This window comes from Eretmochelys imbricata, chromosome 12 (assembly GCF_965152235.1).
Source record: "Eretmochelys imbricata isolate rEreImb1 chromosome 12, rEreImb1.hap1, whole genome shotgun sequence".
Classification (NCBI taxonomy): Eukaryota; Metazoa; Chordata; order Testudines; family Cheloniidae; genus Eretmochelys; species Eretmochelys imbricata.
This window is the reverse complement of record NC_135583.1, coordinates 37,056,248-37,074,153: the sequence shown is the minus strand read 5'-3', so window position 1 is coordinate 37,074,153 and position 17,906 is coordinate 37,056,248. Positions and strand designations below refer to the sequence as shown.

Below are 17,906 nucleotides of genomic sequence, written 5' to 3'. Positions count from 1 at the left end.
CTCTCAGCTCGTGGGTTGGTTATACTGGGATCCTGGGGGCACGCAAGGGAAAAGCACAGGGTGAGGTACCACGATTGGTACTTGCTCCCCAAACTGCTCAGCGTTTCCCTCGACAGCTGCGGTCCCTCGTTGCCAAGGGGCACCGGGATCCAGCTGCGGTGGTGGTAGAGAGTTGGGTCATGCCGATGCTGGCGGGAGGGGGGAGCCTGGCATGGGCCTGGCCTGTCGGGCAGGAGAGCAGCCTGTGGGTGCCAGGCAAGGCTTGAGAGCCTGTTCGGTGGAGCAGGGGCTGCAAGAAGGCAATCTCAGCTCCTGACATAGAGGCCCTGCTCCCAGGTGACCGATTTCCTTGGGAGTTACAAGGCTGTCCTCGGACAGAGCCGAGTGCCAGCCAGCGTCAGCCGTCTCCTCTTTCCCAGCTTCTCCCCTGAGCAAAGAGAGGGCTGGCTGGCTGCTGCCTCCTGGTGGCTGCTGGGTTACGTGCCAGGCCTTCCACCCCACGCCAGGGGCATTCAGAGCTGGGCCCCTGGATTCTGACCCCCGCTGCTACTGCACGGAGCCAGTGCGCCCTGAGCAACGCCCCCGTCCCCCAGCCTCACCTGGCATCCGGCTCCAGCTGGGGGAGCTCAGTCCCCCGCCCCCAGCCTGGCTTTCAGGGGCTTAGGCTGAAATCTCCCTGGCGGGTAATGGGACTAACTAAGCCCTGGTGTGACTCGGCCCCTGCGGCTGTGTCCGGCCCATGACATGCAGTTGTCCCGTGCTGAGCTCTGAGGGGGACCTGACGCCGCCCACTGGGGCACGGTTATGCAGAGTTTTGCTCGGTGCAGTGCCTGTCTCCCTGTCCTCTGCTGGTCTCCCCAGCCCTGCCCTGTTGCCAGCCACCCATGTCCCCCCACCAGCGATGGCACGTCCGGATGTCCCTGGTCCACTTAGCAGCAGCAACAGGGCGTTGTGGGTGCTCAGCGCCTCTCAGGATCAGGCCCGCACCAGCTTACCCCACATTTTGGCCAGCCAGAGCCCTTCAGTTTGGCCCCTCTCCTTTTGGCCATGGAGCGTTTTGCTTCTCCCTGTTGAGGTGGGCAGGAGCGACGTGTGATCTTTCTGCACCGGGGCTCTGAGCTGCATTTCTGGGGTGAACCGACAAAGATCTCCATCTTGTGCCTCTCCATCCGTGCCAGCCTCTTGCAACGCCAGTCTCTCCCGAACACCCACCTCCCCGCGTCACCACCCCAGCCTCCTGCAATCGCCCTGCAGTGCCAGCCCCGATCCCACTCCCTCCTGCCCCGCGGCTGCTGTCGGTATGGTATTTGTCTCTAGCCATACTAGGCAGACAGGCTGGTTCTGCTCTCGCTGTCGGGGGAGGCTGCCCGTGCCAAAAAATCCATCGGCATCATCAGCAACAGATGGAGAGAGGATGGCAAGTGCCCAGCTCCCAGCCCCACGTCAGAGCTGGAGGCAGGGAGCGTGGCGCCCGCCTCAGCGATGCCCCGTGGGCAGCGATCTATGGGCACTGAACCAGGCACCTGTCCCAGGCAAGGTGGGGATCCCATGGATGGGATGCTGCAGAGCTGGCAAGGGGAGACAGAGGGAGGATTAAATCAGCCCCCGCCCCCCTCCAGGGGCTCCCCCATCAGTATCATCCCTAGCACAGTGACTGGGTTTTCATCACTCTCCCGGCCTCCACGCTATCTTTGACAATCCTGTTTGCTCTCCGGTGCCAGGAGCCAGGCGCGTAGGACTGTGCCAGGGCAGCAGGGAGCGAAGTCGCTGCCAAATCCTCCACTGCTTCCCGAAGGGGGCGGTGGGGACCGCCTTCCCCTCGCCCTCGCTGACCCACCTGCTGCTCTGCAGCTCCAGGGCCGGGAAGCCGGGTGGGGCACCAGACCAGGCGGCAGCTCAGCTGGACCCGAACTTCCCCACTGCTGGGGGTTGGGGGTGGGAGGTGTCAGATCGGGCCTCCTGTCTCTGGTTGCCTGCTGGACTGAGAGAGCCCTGTGACCGTCTGGCACTGGCTTCCTTAGCTGCTGCACGGCTTCCCAGCAACAAGCGGGAGCGAGGGTCCCACCTGAGAAGGGCTGGCTGCTCTGTGACCCCTTTATCAGAGGGTCTCAGCACACTTACAGACAATGCTCGTTAAGCCTCCCATGAGGCCAGAGGCAAAGAGAGGTGCCAGGAGCCTTGACTTGAGTCCAACAACTAAGCCAGGCTGTATCCCCTCCCCCCAAAACACTCTTGGATTCACGGCTGCCTATCAAAGCAACTGAGATGTGCTGTCAAGGCTGAGGAGTACTTGCACCTGTGAAGCTGTAAGGGTTCAGCTGTCATAGTGAGGAGCAGATAAAAGAGATCCACCCTTAAGCTTCAGGGCAGGGGCTGATTGCACTGGGGGTCAGGAAGGAATCACTCTGTCCCCACTCACCCCATGCACGGTTTTGGTAAAGCCAGGTGCATTACGGGGATGGGGAAGGGCCTTTTAGTGGCAGGAGGCCGTTAGCCATTGGCTGGAGGTGGGGTAGCCCGACAAGCGGAATCAGTAGCCTGCTTTTGCCTGGCCAGTTTGAGAGCTACAGGGGAAGATGCATCTGCCCCCCAGAGTCCTGTCTGCATCATAAGCAGGATCCTGTGTCTTTCCCTGTTGTCCCGCCCCACGCGTGGGCATTGGTCTAGTTTACTGGTCTTGCCTCAGTGCAGGGGGCTGGACTTGGTGACTTCTCGAGGTCCCTTCCAGCCCGACATTTCTGTGATTTTAATCCCTCACCCCTTTTTCCAGCGCTGGTCCCACCTCACCTCCAGCAGGGCAAAGCCATAGGAGGCAGAGGCATTGCTCCGGCTTCCAGGGGCGTAGCTGGGATCAGAACCAACCTGCCCTGTTCGGCAGCACAGGCCAGCCCACAGGGAAAAATGCGCCCCAGGCACCAGCTGGAGTGGGCGGGAGAAGTGAAACCATTTGGCCTGGGTGTGTCCTGCAGCAACAGGTGTCCCCAAACAGGAAGCTCCACCTCCCCACGCGGGACATCTCCCAAGAGCTGCAGAGCAGATAGGTGGGGCCACGGCAGGAGAACGGGCCCGCTCTGGGACGCTGCCCTGCCATGAAAGGTGAGCGGGGGGCTTCTCTCTCCGTTCGGCTATCTCCAATGTATCCCTTCCTTGGGTACCACGGGCTTCTCCTTACCCTGCAAACCCTAGCGAGTGCCAGGGCAGCTGGCCAAAACAGGGTAACTTTAACGCGCAAAACTCACGAGGGATTGTTTTCTCTAGGCCTGCCTTTGGTGGGGGTGATTAGTTCCCGGGGGACATCTCGCAGGGATCCAAAACCTGATGGAAGAAGGAGCCTGGGAGAGGGTGCGTGTGTGCCTGAGAGAGAGAGAGAGATCTACGCTTCCATTAGTGACAGTGTTGGAAAGCTCTGTAATTCCTGAGCCATGGCCTTGGATCTGTCCTCTTGTCTTTCATGCTCCATGATTTAGGATTGCCTGGAGGCAGGTGTGGCCCATAGAGGTTTGGCTCCAGATCTGGGTCTGAAATGTTCCCAACATTCCAGGAAGGTTTGGATCTGGGCTGGTTCGGTTCAGCCCATTATAGCGCTAACGAACAACTGTGAAGTTGGCTGCTGACGAACTCAGAGGTGCTGATTTTTGGGGAGCGGTGGGGGGCAGGTACTCCAAGCCAAGTGTTATGGTCACAGGGAGCCACACGGTTGGGTGCCGAGGGATCCTGCTCTCTGGAAGTTTGGAGAAATTGAGCCAGACCCTGAACAAAGAGGCTGTTTGGATTGTGCTGAGTCTTGTGGTGTTTGTTTTGTGGTGTGTGTGGAGGGGGAGGGGAAAGGGGTTTACAAGCGGTGTGGCTGTTTGGATTGCCTGCTGTAGACAGCCTAAGTGGATTTTGCATCTGCTGCCCTAGAGCACAGGTTGGGGAGCCTAAGGTGACAGACCGTCTCCTCCCTACATTATAGGGTCTCTGTGTGGCGAGTGAGGTACTGGGAGTAAAAACAGATGGACGTGACAGGCCAGATTCCTGCCTGGTACAACCTTCCCCCACAGAACTGGTGCAGTTACCCCCCAGATGGATTGGCCCGGGTGGCATTGGGTGGCAATGTATGTCACGCGCCCAGATACAGCAGTAATGGGCGCATTAAAAATTAAAGCTTTCAATCCCACCAATCATCAGTCCCTCTCCCTGTGCCAGCCTCTCCAGGGTTGGGTGGACATGTCGCCATCCTGCTTGGTCAGAAGCATTCAGGTTAAGGGCTGGGCTGGTTATGGCAGAGTTTCCCCCTTTGATGAATGCTGCCGCACTCCTGTGTTTGCTCTCGGCTGTTTATGAGTTCATTGGAAGTCTGGGGGAGGATCATGTTGACGGCTGGAGGTTGCAAACCCAAGCTTGGCATTTGAAACCCTGCCAGGGCTTTTCTGCTGCTGCTTTCTCTTAAAAGGACCTTTCCCCTAAGCCACTGGGCGAGCCCGTTCCGATGGCCGCTTGTGACTGTCCCCTGACAGGCACCAAGCAGCTGCGCTGGGCACACCCGTCCAGTGTCTAGGCCCTTTCTATAGAGCCAGGATCTCCACTGACCCACGCGTGGGGGGCCGTGCTCCCTCATCCCCGTGCTGTAACTCGACCCAGCGGGAGCGCCCCCGCAGAGGAAGTACCCAGCCCCCGACCTCACGGAGGCTGAAACTGAACCCTGGCCCTGTGGGCTATTTCAGGCTGAGGTAATGGAGAGCATTGGTGTCGGGCCCCAGGAGTCCTGGCTCCCAGGCCCTGCCCTGAGCACACAGACAAGACGGCCGTGGTTTAACGGCACTAAGGCCGGTGCTCTCGGAGCAGCCGCTCTGAGTGAATCCGATGGCGTCAGCGGCCGGCGAATGAAACCCTCTGCTCTTGGATGCTCTAGGAGTCGGGCTGAACCTTGACCGAGCTGCTCCCCACAGCCGCCCTCCGACCCTGCAGGTGAGGGTTACGCAGCCCGGGGCTCAGTACATGCAGCAGCAGTGAGCGGGCTTTCCGCTGCAGGTGGCTTGCGTCTCGAGAGGCTCCTCGCCGGGGCTGGCTCTCATGTGGCGCTCTGAGGGCGAGGAGGAGGCAGCTCTAGGATTACAACCGGAGGCTGTGGCGGGGCGGGAGGGGGGCTGTTTGTACAAATGGAAGCACCTGTTCGTCCCTGCCCAGACTGCTACGAACAGAGCTGGCTGAATCCAGGGGTGGGGGTGGGGGTGTGTGCTCCCCCGTGCAAATGCAATTCCTGTTGGGCCAACCCAGGGCTGCCTCAGCTGGGCCACATGGGGCAGGGGCCGAACACAGCACGTGCCAGTGAGACAGAGCAGGTCCCTTGGTGTGAGCAGGGCCCAGGGCCCCGGCAGCTGCCAGGCTAACAGACGGGGATCAGCCACTCCCCAGGGATGAAGGGGTTGGCTGGCTGGGTTTAGGCCCAGAGTTAAGACCGTAAGAACGGCCATACTGGGTCAGACCAATAGTCCATCTAGCCCAGTATCCTGTCTTCCGACTGCCCAATGCCAGATGTTTCAGAGGGAATGACCAGAACAAGGCAAAATTTATCCAGTGATCAATCCCGTCGCCCAGACCCTGAGGCGTAGAGACACCCAGGGCATGGGCTTGCGTCCCTGACATCTTGGCTAGTAGCCATTGATGAACCCGTTCTCCATGAGGATCGGTCCCATTGTACGTGCAGGCCGATCCGTGTCTCCATCGCCCCGCTGAGCGGAGGTGCCCTGGTGCGTGCTGTGATCTCAAACGCACTGGGCTTACCGTGAGAGGGAGACTTACAGAGTGTGAGGGCCTGACCAGGCATGGGGTAAGCCCCGCAGCCCGCACTGACCGCAGGCCCTGTGGGTAGGGTACAGATCCTGCCCGTTCCCTTAGGAAGAGCTCCCCCTCTACAGGAGGTAAAGGGCAGGGCACAGCCTACACGTATGGCCGGAAAGCACCTGACAGGGGGTGTGGTCCCGGGGGCAGGGCACAGAACTGGCGTTTGGGAGGCATGGGGTCTGTTCTCAACTTGGCATCTGACTTGCTGTGCTTCACAGATCCTCAAAGGTCTGTAGGTACTTCGCTCCCATTGAATTCCCACTGAGTTTGGAGTCTATATACCTCTGGGAGTTGGGGCCTTCACCTCTTTGCAACTCTGTTTCCCACCTGTCAAATCATGCTGACCTCCATGGTAGAGTGCTTTGAGATCCATGAAAAGAAAAGAAAAGAAAAGAAAAGAAAAGAAAAGAAGTACTCTCCTTCTGGTAATAGCTCACCTTACCTGATCACTCTCCTTACAGTGTGTATGGTCACACCCATTGTTTCATGTTCTCTGTGTATATAAATCTCCCCCCCGTATTTTCCACTGCATGCATCCAATGAAGTGAGCTGTAGCTCACGAAAGCTTATGCTGAAATAAATTTGTTAGTCTCTAAAGTGCCACAAGTACTCCTTTTCTTTTTGTGGATACAGACTAATACGGCTGCTACTCTGAAACTTGAGATCCATGGGTGATCAATGCCCTGTCAAGTCTAGATGTTAATGTATATAGTTCCTAATGGGTCTTCCCAGTAGAGCTGCTGCCCAGTCCTGGTGCTGTTGTGTGGGATCCTTCGGCTACCTGCTGCTATTTATCTCAGGATCATTTATCCCCAGCAGATGCCATTATCCAGATCTCTCCCGCTGCATGTAAACCCTGGGATCAAACAGCACCTTTCACTCGCTAGCACCTCTCTTACCACAGAAATAGTGGATGGGGCCAAAGAGCTCCTGATGCCATCTAGCACCGAGTAACGTGGCACAGGTGGGTACCAGGCCAGCAGGCAGGCTGACGGCTGTATCCTGAAGATCAGGATGCAAAACCTGGTTAAAATTACTGGGCCAGATTCTGGTCTCACTGGCAGGGCGGTGAATCCAGAGTTACTCCAGATTTATGCCCGTGGGAGATGAGAATCCAGCCCAGGGTATCTTGCTGAGCCAAGGGAAATCCAGCTCCATAACAATGGTACGGAAATGAGTAGGTGGGGATGGAAGAGAATTACTCGAATTCCTAGTGAATTACTTGTCGTTCAGCTGGTGCAGAATTTGCCGACAGTGGATTCCCCTGCTCTTAGTATCGATTTAAAAGTCTGAAGCGCTGGACCTGCCACCTCTTCCCTCGTACTGCCTGAGGCATCAGTCAAGATTTTCCTGATACTCACCTTGAATTCCCCTTTCCTTCATTTCATCCTGTTGCTTCCACTTTGTACTTGTACACGACCCTGGAGCATTCCCTGCCTCTAAATTGTCTGCGCCCTGAGATCCCGGGAGCGCCTCAGAGCGTATCACCTCCTGCCTGGGGAGGGAACACCAGATCCACAATTTCTGCACCTAGAGGACTCAGGATAAGTCTGGTCTGATGAATAGCCCCAAACTTGTGCACACGGAGTTTTGCAGCTGACTAACGCAGGAGCAAGAGCTGGTACAAGTAACGTAGTGTAGATGTATGTTGCCTCACCGCTGGAATGCAGCCACCTCTGGTGTGGGGAACAGCAGTTGTAGCATAGTGCACGGCAACGTTACGCAGCAGTCCAGGGCACTGAGAGCAGAAGGATATGGCCACTGGTTGAAACTGCCGGGAAGGAATTTAGGTAGGCCAGACGTCATTGCCTGAGTTGGAGTCAGGCCAGAGCATTGGTATTAACACCTCCGACCTTGAGATCTTTAGACTCTGTCTGCAATGCTGGGGACCAAGTAGCAGAACTGGTTCAGAGCCTGGTTACAACACATTTCCAGTTAAGCTGCTGAAAACTCTGATTGTATCGGGTAGCCTCGCAGTTCCAATCCTTGGATGTGTATACGGAAATCTCAGCTAGAAGTGGGGAGAGGGTATTACCTCTGTTTGGCACTGGTCCAGCCGCTGCTGGAATCCTGGGTCCAGCTCTGGCGGTCACAGTTCAGGGAAGATGCAGGTAAATTGGCGAGGGTTCAGAGAAGAGCCATGAGAATGATTAAAAGATTAGAAAACCTGCCTTCTAGTGATAGACTCAACCTGTTTGGCGTAACAAAGAGACGGTGAAAGAGTGACTTGATCGCAGTCTGTAGGTACCTACAAATATCTGATAATGGGCTCTGCAGTTGGGCAGACACGGTCTAACAAGATCCAGTGGCTGGAAGTTGAAACTAGCCAAATTCAGACTAGGTGCAAGGTTTGAATTTGTAAGAATGAGGGTAACTAACCATTGGCACAGCTGACAGAGGCTTGTGGCAGATTCTCCCATGCTGGCACATTTTTAAATAAAGACTGGATGTTTTCTCCTAAAAGATCTGTTGTGATTGAGGTAGGAATTAATTCAGGGCTGCGCTCTGGCCCGCGCTATGCAGGAGATCAGACTAGGTGATCACAGTGGTCCCTTCTGGCTTGGAAATTTGGATCTAGACCTGTTTAGAAACTGGGCACTGACGTACTGGCTGGAGCCCTGGTTTTGACTGAGACTCTGTCTGCAGCTGTGCCTCCGGAGCACGGTAGCGTAGCCACTTCCTACGCCACCGGAGGGGGGTTTTCTGTCAGTGCGGGTAATCAGCCTCCCTGAGCGGTGGTGGCTAGGCTGAAGGAAGAACTCTTCCGTTGACCGAGCCACGTCTGCACTGGAGGTTAGGTCAGCTTAACTCCGACGCTCGGAGCATGATTTTTTCACACCCCTAGGCGGCATTGCTAGGTCAGTCTCATTTTTACATGTAGACAAGGGCTAAGTACCAGCCACCCAGAAGTTACACTTCATATCTGGGGTGCGTGGCATGGGCACAGATACCCTAGGGAACAGGTGACACCCCCAAGCACAGGTGATGTGGAAACAATGCGGCCCCAGGTCCCACACAAGGCTCAGAGGTGGGATTCCCTCCCGCTCCATCCCTTGGCTAAGATCTTCTGGGAGGGCTCAGATGTGCTGGTCTTGTGCCTTGTCTGTCTGCTGATCTCTGCGGATGAGTTAATGGAGGGGGGAAGGGGAGAGCTAAGCAGAGCGGAATTCTCCCCTCCCCTGGGGTCAGTTGGGAACTTTCTCTCCACGCCTGCTCCGCCCTGAGTTCTTAACACCAAATTCTCTCTTGAATATTTGATGCTGCTTTTAGCAGCTTGTGGCTCAGGCTGCGCCTTGGGGCTGGCTGGGTGGGGTGGGGGGTAGGGGGGCAGAACTATCCTTAATTAAAGTGGGGAAACCGCAGAGAGAAACTTTTCCTGCCTAAACAGCTCTCCATGATACGCTCTCGTGATTCCGAGGGAGGTTGGCCTTGGTGGGGAAGGAGGGAGACCTTTTGACAGGCTCCAGCTATCCTCCCACCTTGTCATCCCTAGTTCCTGTAAAGGGAGCCCCGACTTTCCCCTGCGGGCGGGGTGGGTGGCAATGAAAGGGATTGATCTCCTGACCTGTCTGTCCTGTACTGATGCTGTGCGCTGGCCGCTCCTTCTTAATGGGGCAGGCACCTCCGTCGAGCTGGCGATGTGGCTCTCTTCTTGCACCAGAATGTGGGGCACCAGGTCTTTGGGTGGGAAGAGCTGAGAAGCAAAATGCTGGCTGCACAGCGGGTCTCCTGCCCTTTCTAGGGGGTTCAGAGATGTGTGTGCCTCCGGGAAAGCCTGGGGTGATAGAGAGGGCTGGGGAAGGCAACAGATCGGGGCTCTGTTAGACCACGGCGGGGGCCAGGGGAGATGAATGGCAGAGGCAAGGACACCTTGCAGAAAATGCTTTGCCACAGCCCCTCCTGTTTCTCTGCAGACCAGAGCCCCTCTATGGATGTGTTGCGTGCCTTGGGGGAGCGCAGGGCCTCTGCATGGCATCTCCTGAAAGGATCAGGGCGTCCTTTGCAGAGAAAACCCCTCCGGACAGCACCCTTCCCCTGCCCGGTGTTGGGAAGCCACGGCCATGCTGTGTAGTTAGGGGGTACAGCCACTCTCCAAGCAAGTTGGCGAGTGGCTGGCGGATCCCGGGATCTCCCGCAAGCCGTTAGGCAGGGATGCGTGCTGCCCACATTGCTGGCTAGTGCTAGGGCTGCCGAACTGGGATCTGAAGCATTTCCATCCCCAGCACTGGGATCTCCATAGAAATTATTAGTAAATGGACCTAGGTCCAACCCCACACAGAATGACACTCCAGGGCCCCAGGGCTGGAGCCTGCGACTCGGTTGAGGGTAGGGGCTCAGAGAAGCCTGAGGGTCCAGCTGAACATGGGGATAGATGTCATGAGACCGTGTGAGCCCCACCCACTGGCATGTGCCAGCCAGGACGTGTGCAAAACCCACAGTGTTACGCATCCCAAGTGCTGTGCCGATGTGCCCTGTGTGCACACCCAAGACCACACTGATCCATGTGAACTCAGACCCATATAGACAGCAGCAGACCCCCGTGTGCGTACGTGTACACACGTGTACACAGGCACCCGCGTGGACACGCAGACAAGAGCCCAGCCCTAGGCGCGCACACTCCCAGCCCCTCCACACAGATGTGGTGTGCACTGCATGCCAGTGTGTGTCCTGCTGAGGAGTGAGTCGCCGTGTGCCTTGACATACAAAGAGCAGCTTGCATGAACGGGCAGCGCTTGTCTTCCTCTTGGGAGCCGCTTGGCTTCCAGGGAGGGCTTTGGCATCTCCTGTGCTTCACCGTGTCACTGGTATGGGGGGATTCTCCTTATTGCAGGGGCGGAGGGTAAGGTCCCAGTTCAGAGGGGATTCCCTAGAGCCGTGCGTGCAGGAGGTCACCGCGCCCCGGGGAGCTGCATCAGCACTGCACTCAGTCGTGGTGGTTGGCCCTGGTGTAACCTGGCTCAGGTTGCTGGGATGAGGCCTCCGAGACATTGACCCGTGGAAATCGGTCTCTTCCAGCCCCTGGATTCTCACATTCCTCCCCTCCAAGCCCCAAGCCCTCTGTGGGACGAAAGCCGAGGCGTTAAACCCCCTCTGCTCTACTGCCCTTCTTCCCTCCCCCTCCAGGGGGAATCCCTTCCTGCCCAGCTCTTTGGAGAATTTGCTACTTTGCCAGCGAGCTTGGAACAAGCCAAAGGCAACAAGGAATTTATTATGCGGCTGCGGAGATGAGCTGATCATCACATGCTGTATGTGTGTCCTGCAGCCTCCAGCTGGAGGGGTGAGCCCTGCTCTCTGTCTGTCTGTCCTGCAGCCTCCAGCTGGAGGGGTGAGCCCTGCTCTCTGTCTGTCTGTCCATCCTCTTGCCCCCTGCGGGAGGGGATGAGCCCTGCTCTGTTTGTGTCTGTCCTGCTGCCCCCTGCTGGAGGGGGATGATGCCTGCTCTGTGTGCCTCTTCCCCGGGAGAGGGGTATGAGGGTGGGAAGGGTGGGCACAGGGAGGCTCAGCTTGCAGGGACGGGGAAGGCCCAGTGCACCCAGCTCTGGGGCGTCCTTTATTTGTTCACAAACATTTCCTTCTCCGGTAATGAAGAATTACCGAGCGGGGTGATTAGGTAATTCAGGCCGCCAGTGAGCTCCTGTGAGGAAATGCGGAGGCCTGCTGCGCCAGGCATTCCAGGGTGTAATTACCCCAAGGGGGGTCGTCAAGGGGGAAGGGGCGGGATTGGTGCTTGAACTGGGCCCCAGCAGAAAATTCATTGAAGCTATTAGCTTGTAATTACAGAGCAGCGAGGCAGCAGGCCCGAGGTCTGGTGTCTGCGCAGAGCCTGGGATGAAAGGAAGGAGTAATTATGGAATCGGCAGGAGGCAGGCAGAGTGCTGATTAGTAATGCTTCTTGAACCATTTATTGGGCAGGGGGGTGTGGCGGGATACAGATGCCATACTTACTGGAGGAGAAGAGGCTTGCTTTCTATCGGCTGGTGCCCTGGGACAGCTGGTCCAGCTCCTGGTGTGCAGCAAGGCTCCGGGGGTGTGTGAATGAGGGAGTTACTGATTAATCCATCCAGGCTCCTTATCGCTGGGGTGCCTTGCAGGAAGGAGGGGTGTGGCAGCAGGAGCTGTAATGCTCACGGATCTCAAAGCACCCTGCCGAGGTGAGTCCGTGGCATTCGCCCCATTGGGCCTGAGAAGGCACGGAGACTGGGTTGAGTTAGCACCATGGCCAGGGAGTCCTGATTGGTGCCTCCCCCGTCAGCTGGTGTGTGAGCGTGGCCTCGCCGGGGAGGGGCGCTGGGGCAAGTTGCCAGCCCTGGAGATGGGCAGCTTCATTAGAAACGCGACGGGACAGCCCGGCCAGCGGCTGTGTGCTCCCGAGAGAGGGGGCTTGGCTGCAGGCTGGCCCGGGCTTCTCTGCTGAGATGCGCTCAGGGGTGTCTGCCGTGGCATGGGACCCACCAAACATGTACCATGCAGGCCAGCGGGCGCCCCCGCCTCTCGTGATGGATGTTAGGAGTCTAAATGCTTCGGGCTTTGGTGACTGTCTGCCGGCGCTGCAGTCTGGCTCTGTGTGAAGCCACCCCATAGGCTGCGGTGATGGGCGATGGCTTTAGGGAAGGGACGGCACTGGGAGGGTTCGTGGGCCTAGAGCGCCAAAGAGCTGCTGCTTGACATGCTGCATGGTGGTTTAGAACAGACATTTCAGGGCTGCAGCCCCTCTGCCTCCTCCACCGCCCACTCCCTCTGGCTCAAGCAGGTGCAATAAAAGGCAGGAGTCCCCTTGCCTGGCACACGCTGCCCCCACAGCCCTCATCCGACAGCTCCCTTCCCGCTCAGGCAGGGTTTTATTCCCAGCTGTTAGGATAATGAATTTACATGAGCTGATCATGTAGACAAGACTCCAGTCAATGGCTGAGAGCGCAGAAGTTAATAAATGCCTGTATAATGAGGGCAGAGGCGAGGGGAGAGGCAGAGAGCTCGGGCTCCCTGGGTGTCTCTCGAGGCCGCCGGGGCCAAAGATTAATAAATGCTGAGTGACACTCCAGAACCGCCGCCCTCCCCTTCCATCTTCCCCAGGAATCGGGCTGCTCAAGTGCTTGGCTTTCTCCCTGCCTCTTTCCCGTCTCCCCGCAGCAGTGCAGCAGCTGTTTCTGCAATAGTTCTTGCCTTCTCAAGCATCCCTGTTCGATGCACACGTAGGCCCCCTGTGCAGGGCATGGTGCCGGGAGACCTGCTCGCGGTGCAGTTGTTTTCTCATTGCAGTAGGGCTCCGTCACATGGGGCAGTGAGGAGCTGCAGAGGACAGGGGGGTGGGGAGGAAAGGAGGCTGGAAAGGGTGTTTGTGTGGTTTTTACATTAGAAATTCGCCTCCTGTCCAGCTGGGGAGAGTCTGTGGTGACCTGGGCGGCCGTCGGTTTAGCACTGCGCCTGAGTGCTTGGCCCGAGACACCCATCTTACTCCAGTGGTCAGTGAGCACGCTGGAGAAAGGAAGTCTTGGCTAAAGATCGCTCCCTGTCCCCTCAGCCCACGTGCTCGGAGACGTGCGGGCTGCTCGCCAAGGGCAGCCCAGTTTGCCGTGCCGGAGATTTCTGAGAAGAGAAGCCTGGGTGAAGAACTAGCCTGCTGTCCGGCGCAGAGAAGGGCAGAATGGCACAAGCTCCAGGGTTTCCTTTACGGAAGGTCGCCTTTACGGAGCCTGCTAGCGCCTTAGGTGATAGCCCAGGCCCAGCTGCAAAACGAAACCAGGCTTCAGGCAGGCGGTAGTGGAGACAGGCCCTTCCAGCTCAGACAGCCCGCCCGCGGGGGAGCCTGAGGTGCCATCTGGGGATTGCAACGAGTGGGGAAAGGCGCGGAGCCAGGCCTTGCCGAGACTGCATGGGGAACATGCTAAGAGGCTGGGCCCGGCTCCCATTTCCACCCTGGGTCTGGAGCTGCCGGGTTCTCTGGGCTCCCTGGTCCCATCGGTTGGGCTGTATCCCTCAGAGCCTGGCGCCCGAGAGGCTTGATTAGATGGGGCCTTCCGCAGATGGAGACAGCTCAACCCCGGAGCTGGGCCAAGGGGTGAGGCAGTGCCAGGCAGCTGGGACAAAGTGCAGCCACCCACCCTTTGCGCCTTCACTGCCACCTGGCCCCCTTCGCGCCCAGCCCCTCTGCGGCAGAGCTCTGGCTGGGCCTCCAGTGGCCACAGCAGATGGGAGCCGGGCAAGGGGTCCCTGCTCTGTGTGGAAGATTCCCAGGTTGGAGAAGTCCCATGGAAGTTGCCAGGGCGGGGGGATGATGGGGGAGCTGTGGATTGAGGTGATTTTGGGGGAGCTCTCTCCTGCTTGGCCATCTCCATGCCCAGGAGAGGCAGACACACAGCTTCCCTGTGCGTGCCCCCGATGCAGGGACAGCAGCGTGGGGCAGAGAGCCCAGAGGAGGTTGTTGTGAGGCGACACACACTGCCCTGATGTGGGCTTTCCGGTGCTCTCTGGCCTGTTCTGAGTGTAGGCTCTTGGAGCCCCTGGCCAGCCTCCCGTCAGGGGTGTCATTCTGACTGTCTAGTCTGATCCCTGCCCAGCCCCAGAAGGGCCAGAGAACTTCCCCCAGGGAGTCCTGCAACAAACCAGTTCTGTCAGGTGCCGCGGTAACACCCCACAGCCCCGTTTGAACCCAGAGCTCTGGCTGGAGCTACGGCCCGCGAGAGCAGCCAGCAGAGCAGGTCTGACTGCGTTCGTGGGCGGCTCTGATGGATCATCCCTTGGGTGCCAGGCAGCAGAATCTATGCCCCGGCCCTGCCCTTTCCTTGGCAAACGGGGCCTGGCACAAGCTGGCAAGAGCCTGCCTGGCTCTGAGCTCACCCAGTTCCCCCAGCTGTCTTCCCCTTGCAGATCGTCCTGGTGCCCTGTTGCTGGCAGGTGAGCCAAGCCCTGCCCCAAGTGCTAAGGCAGGGGGTGGGGGAGGCGGGTCACAAAGCAAATGGCGGTGCTGGGGGAGGCGCTGGGTCACAAAGGAAATCAGAGCATCACTCCCTGAGACTCGTGCAGCGGCAAGTGGGCCGGAGGAAGGTCAGCACGGGCCAGGTGACATTGCAGCGCAGGGGTGGCCCCACGGGCTAGGAATGTTCTCCTGGCCGGAAGGGAGGGCCGGTGATGGTGGCATGTCCTGGCTGCAGGGGTTGCGTGGCTCCGCCCTGTCTCTGGGACCTGGGGTGTCTGGTGGCTGCTCTGCAGCAGGGGAGGGTTGTGCCACGTGGCTGGAGATGGTGCCTTGGGCAGGCGAGGGCGGCCGTGGGCTGGGGATGAGGGCCCAGCCCCCCACTGGTGCAGGTGACGGGGACACAGGAAGGAGAAGCGGTGCAGATGCTGATGAGTTGCTGGTTGGTGTGACCGGCGCGCCCGTTCCTGGCGATGCACGGCTGGTGCCGAGGTGCAGAGGGACCCGGCGTGGGGTGTGGGGGAGTGCTCAGTGAAAGGGGTGGTTTGGTGTTGCTGGTGCAGAGCTGGGAAGGGCCCAGTGGGGCGGGACTTCAGAAAAATGCCCCTGCCTGTCAGTGTTCCCGTCCTCTCTGCAATGGTCACAGGCCCCTCACCCCCATAACCCTGGATTCCCACCTGGCTTGGGGTGCGGGGGCAGTGAGTGTGAGGGGATGTTTGTTCTGCCACAAAACAATTCTTAGACCATGTGAAGCCTGATCGGCAATTTCTGCCCAGACCTGGGATGGTACAGGGGCTGTGGGTTGGGATTGAGGGGCATTGGCAGAGCTCTGTGGGTACTGGGGGAGCCCAGGGCTGGACTAGCAGGGGCTGCAGGTCGGGACTGAGGGGCATTGGCAGAACTGCCTGGCAGCCGTGGCCCTCCCTCTTTCCTATGCTGTATTTGAGTCCATTCATTCTCAGCCGAGCGAGAAGCCCGAAGCAGGATGATGGGGGCAGGCGGTGGACTCCCAGCTCGCAGGGTGTCAGTGCAGGGGGACAGCCAGCCAGCCCCCTGGAGCGACCTCTCCCCGTGCGCTGCTCCCTAGCGGCAGCTGCGAGGCCCCGGCTGAGGGCCCCCAGCCCCTGCGTCTGGCTGAGCAATCGGCGGTACAGCTCGTGCTAATTTTTGCTCAGCCCTCCCAGACTCAGGGGTGAGCGCAGCGGCTCAGCCCGCTCCTGGCTGCTTTCTCCCTGTCTCTCCCTCTTCTGCCTTTAGCAACAGAGCGGAGGACACGGAGGGGTCAAACGCCTGGATCAGTGCTGCTTCAGACGCGCTCAATAGGGCCTGCTGCTGGGCGCCGCGCTGACAAAACACCACTGTTATCTAAAAGCGGCCCTGGATATTACAGATCAGCTGGGGCCATGTGACTTCGCGGCAGCTGTTCGCCCGAGAGTGTCAGCCTGTTTTCTGTGGGGAACAGTGTCTGTGAGCTGCTGCTTTGTTCGATAAGCTCCAAGCGCTCGCTGGGAAGAATGGGGTTTCCCTGAGCGCCGCTCTCTTTTATAATCCTTCGCGGGCTGCAGAAATTAAACCCAAAGCCCCCGTGCCCCGCAACCCCCAGCTGACGGAAGCCGGGAGTCACCTGCCAGCCTGCGCTCTGTAAGCTCTTTGATTCTCTACTTTCTCCTTTGCAGGGAAGGGGCCCGGCTGACCTGGGGGCCGGGCGTTTGATTCATTGTTCTGGGCCTGCCTCTTTCATGGGGGCTGTGTTTTGGAGGCGGGGATGGGAGAAGGGGCCATGCTTTGTGCACCCGGCGCCGTGCAACTCCACAGGCCAGGGGCGGTTGGGCTCGTCGGGCGGGAGGGTTTCAAAGACTTTCTCGCCTTCAGCTGAAATCCTCAGTCTATTTCTCTCCTCCTCCCCCCTTTCTCGCGGAGCCGAAGGGGGAAGCCCAGTTGCTTGCTCAGTGTCCGATCTCATGAGTCCCGGTGGGATGGCGAAATCAGAGCTTAGATTCACTATTTTTGTTGTCTCTGGTTCCCTTCCCTCCCGTTGGATTTCGGGAAAAGGACTGAAAGTCCAACAGCTCCTGTTCTAGCAGATCAGGCCTTCTTCCGAGATGTCCGTGTCTGGGATCTGGCCTCTGTTGTCCGCCCGCCGCTGCCTCTCCTGTTGCTTTCTTCGGCACCTGGCTGGCATCAGTTTCTGGCTCTTCCCCCTTCCCCTCGCAAGGCTGCCCGTGACATCCCCCAGATGGGCTCGTTCATAAGGCAGTCTCCTCCTGGGGATCTGCAGCGTAAGGGAAGGGTCGGGCGCTCGTAACGCACTGGGTCAGCTGGGCTTGTATCGGTATTGAAGTGGCAGGCGGGCTCCTTTTGGAGCTGGGATGCTGTTGACGTATGGAGTCTTTGATACAGTTCTGTGTGAGTGGAAAGGATGGTCCAGTGGCTGGAGCACTCAAGGGGGATTGGGGTGGGGTCTGGGTTCAATTCCTGGCCCCACCACAGGTTCCTTGGCTGAGTCACTTTCCCTAGGTTCCCAGGGAAGTTAGAAACCTCACGAGCTCTGGGCCTCGGGCCCGTCGTCTCTGTCAGATGGGGGCAGTGTGCCCCTCTGGAGGGGTGCGTTGGGAGGGTAACTCAAGTGGGAGATGCTCAGATGCTGGAGTGGGAGCGCCGTGTAGCACCCAGAGAGACCGGGGAGGCAGATGGCCTGGGTGGATGGTGAGCTTTGGTGGTTGTACTTGGTTGCCCCCTTCGACTGATCCAAGTTTGGGGGCACAAGCGGGGGCATCTGCAGCCGAGGCCAGGAGAGAGAGGAGGCTCCCAGCCCTGCTGGGCAACCGCCGGGCGTGGGCCTGGGCAGCTCCCTTAAGAGAGACACCCGTTCTCCCACTACCGCCCAGGGCTAGCCTTGCTGGGCATTGGGCAGCTGTGACTGGTGACCAGGGAGCTGGGAGACTTGGCTTCAATTTTGTGGGCAACTTTAGGGCAGTCGTGTCCCCTTCCCTGTCCCTTGTCTCCCCCTCAGTAAATGGGGGTGCTGCCTTTACAGAGCGCTTTGAGATCTGCGGCTGGCAAGCCCTGCATGGGTGCCAGGGGTGGATGGCTGCCCGGGGGCCGGTGTCATGCTTGGCTGCCGTGCCAGGCTGCCGACTGCTGTCGTCTGCCCCCGGCCTCTGTCCTG

At 58.7% G+C, this 17,906-nt stretch overlaps 1 protein-coding gene across 8 annotated transcripts in view; it reads left to right on the top strand.

Annotated features, from left to right (window-relative positions):
* The window catches only part of GSE1 (Gse1 coiled-coil protein), a 219,167-nt gene that overhangs the window by 150,198 nt on the left and 51,063 nt on the right, over positions 1-17,906 (top strand). The gene's annotated exons all lie outside the window — the stretch shown is intronic.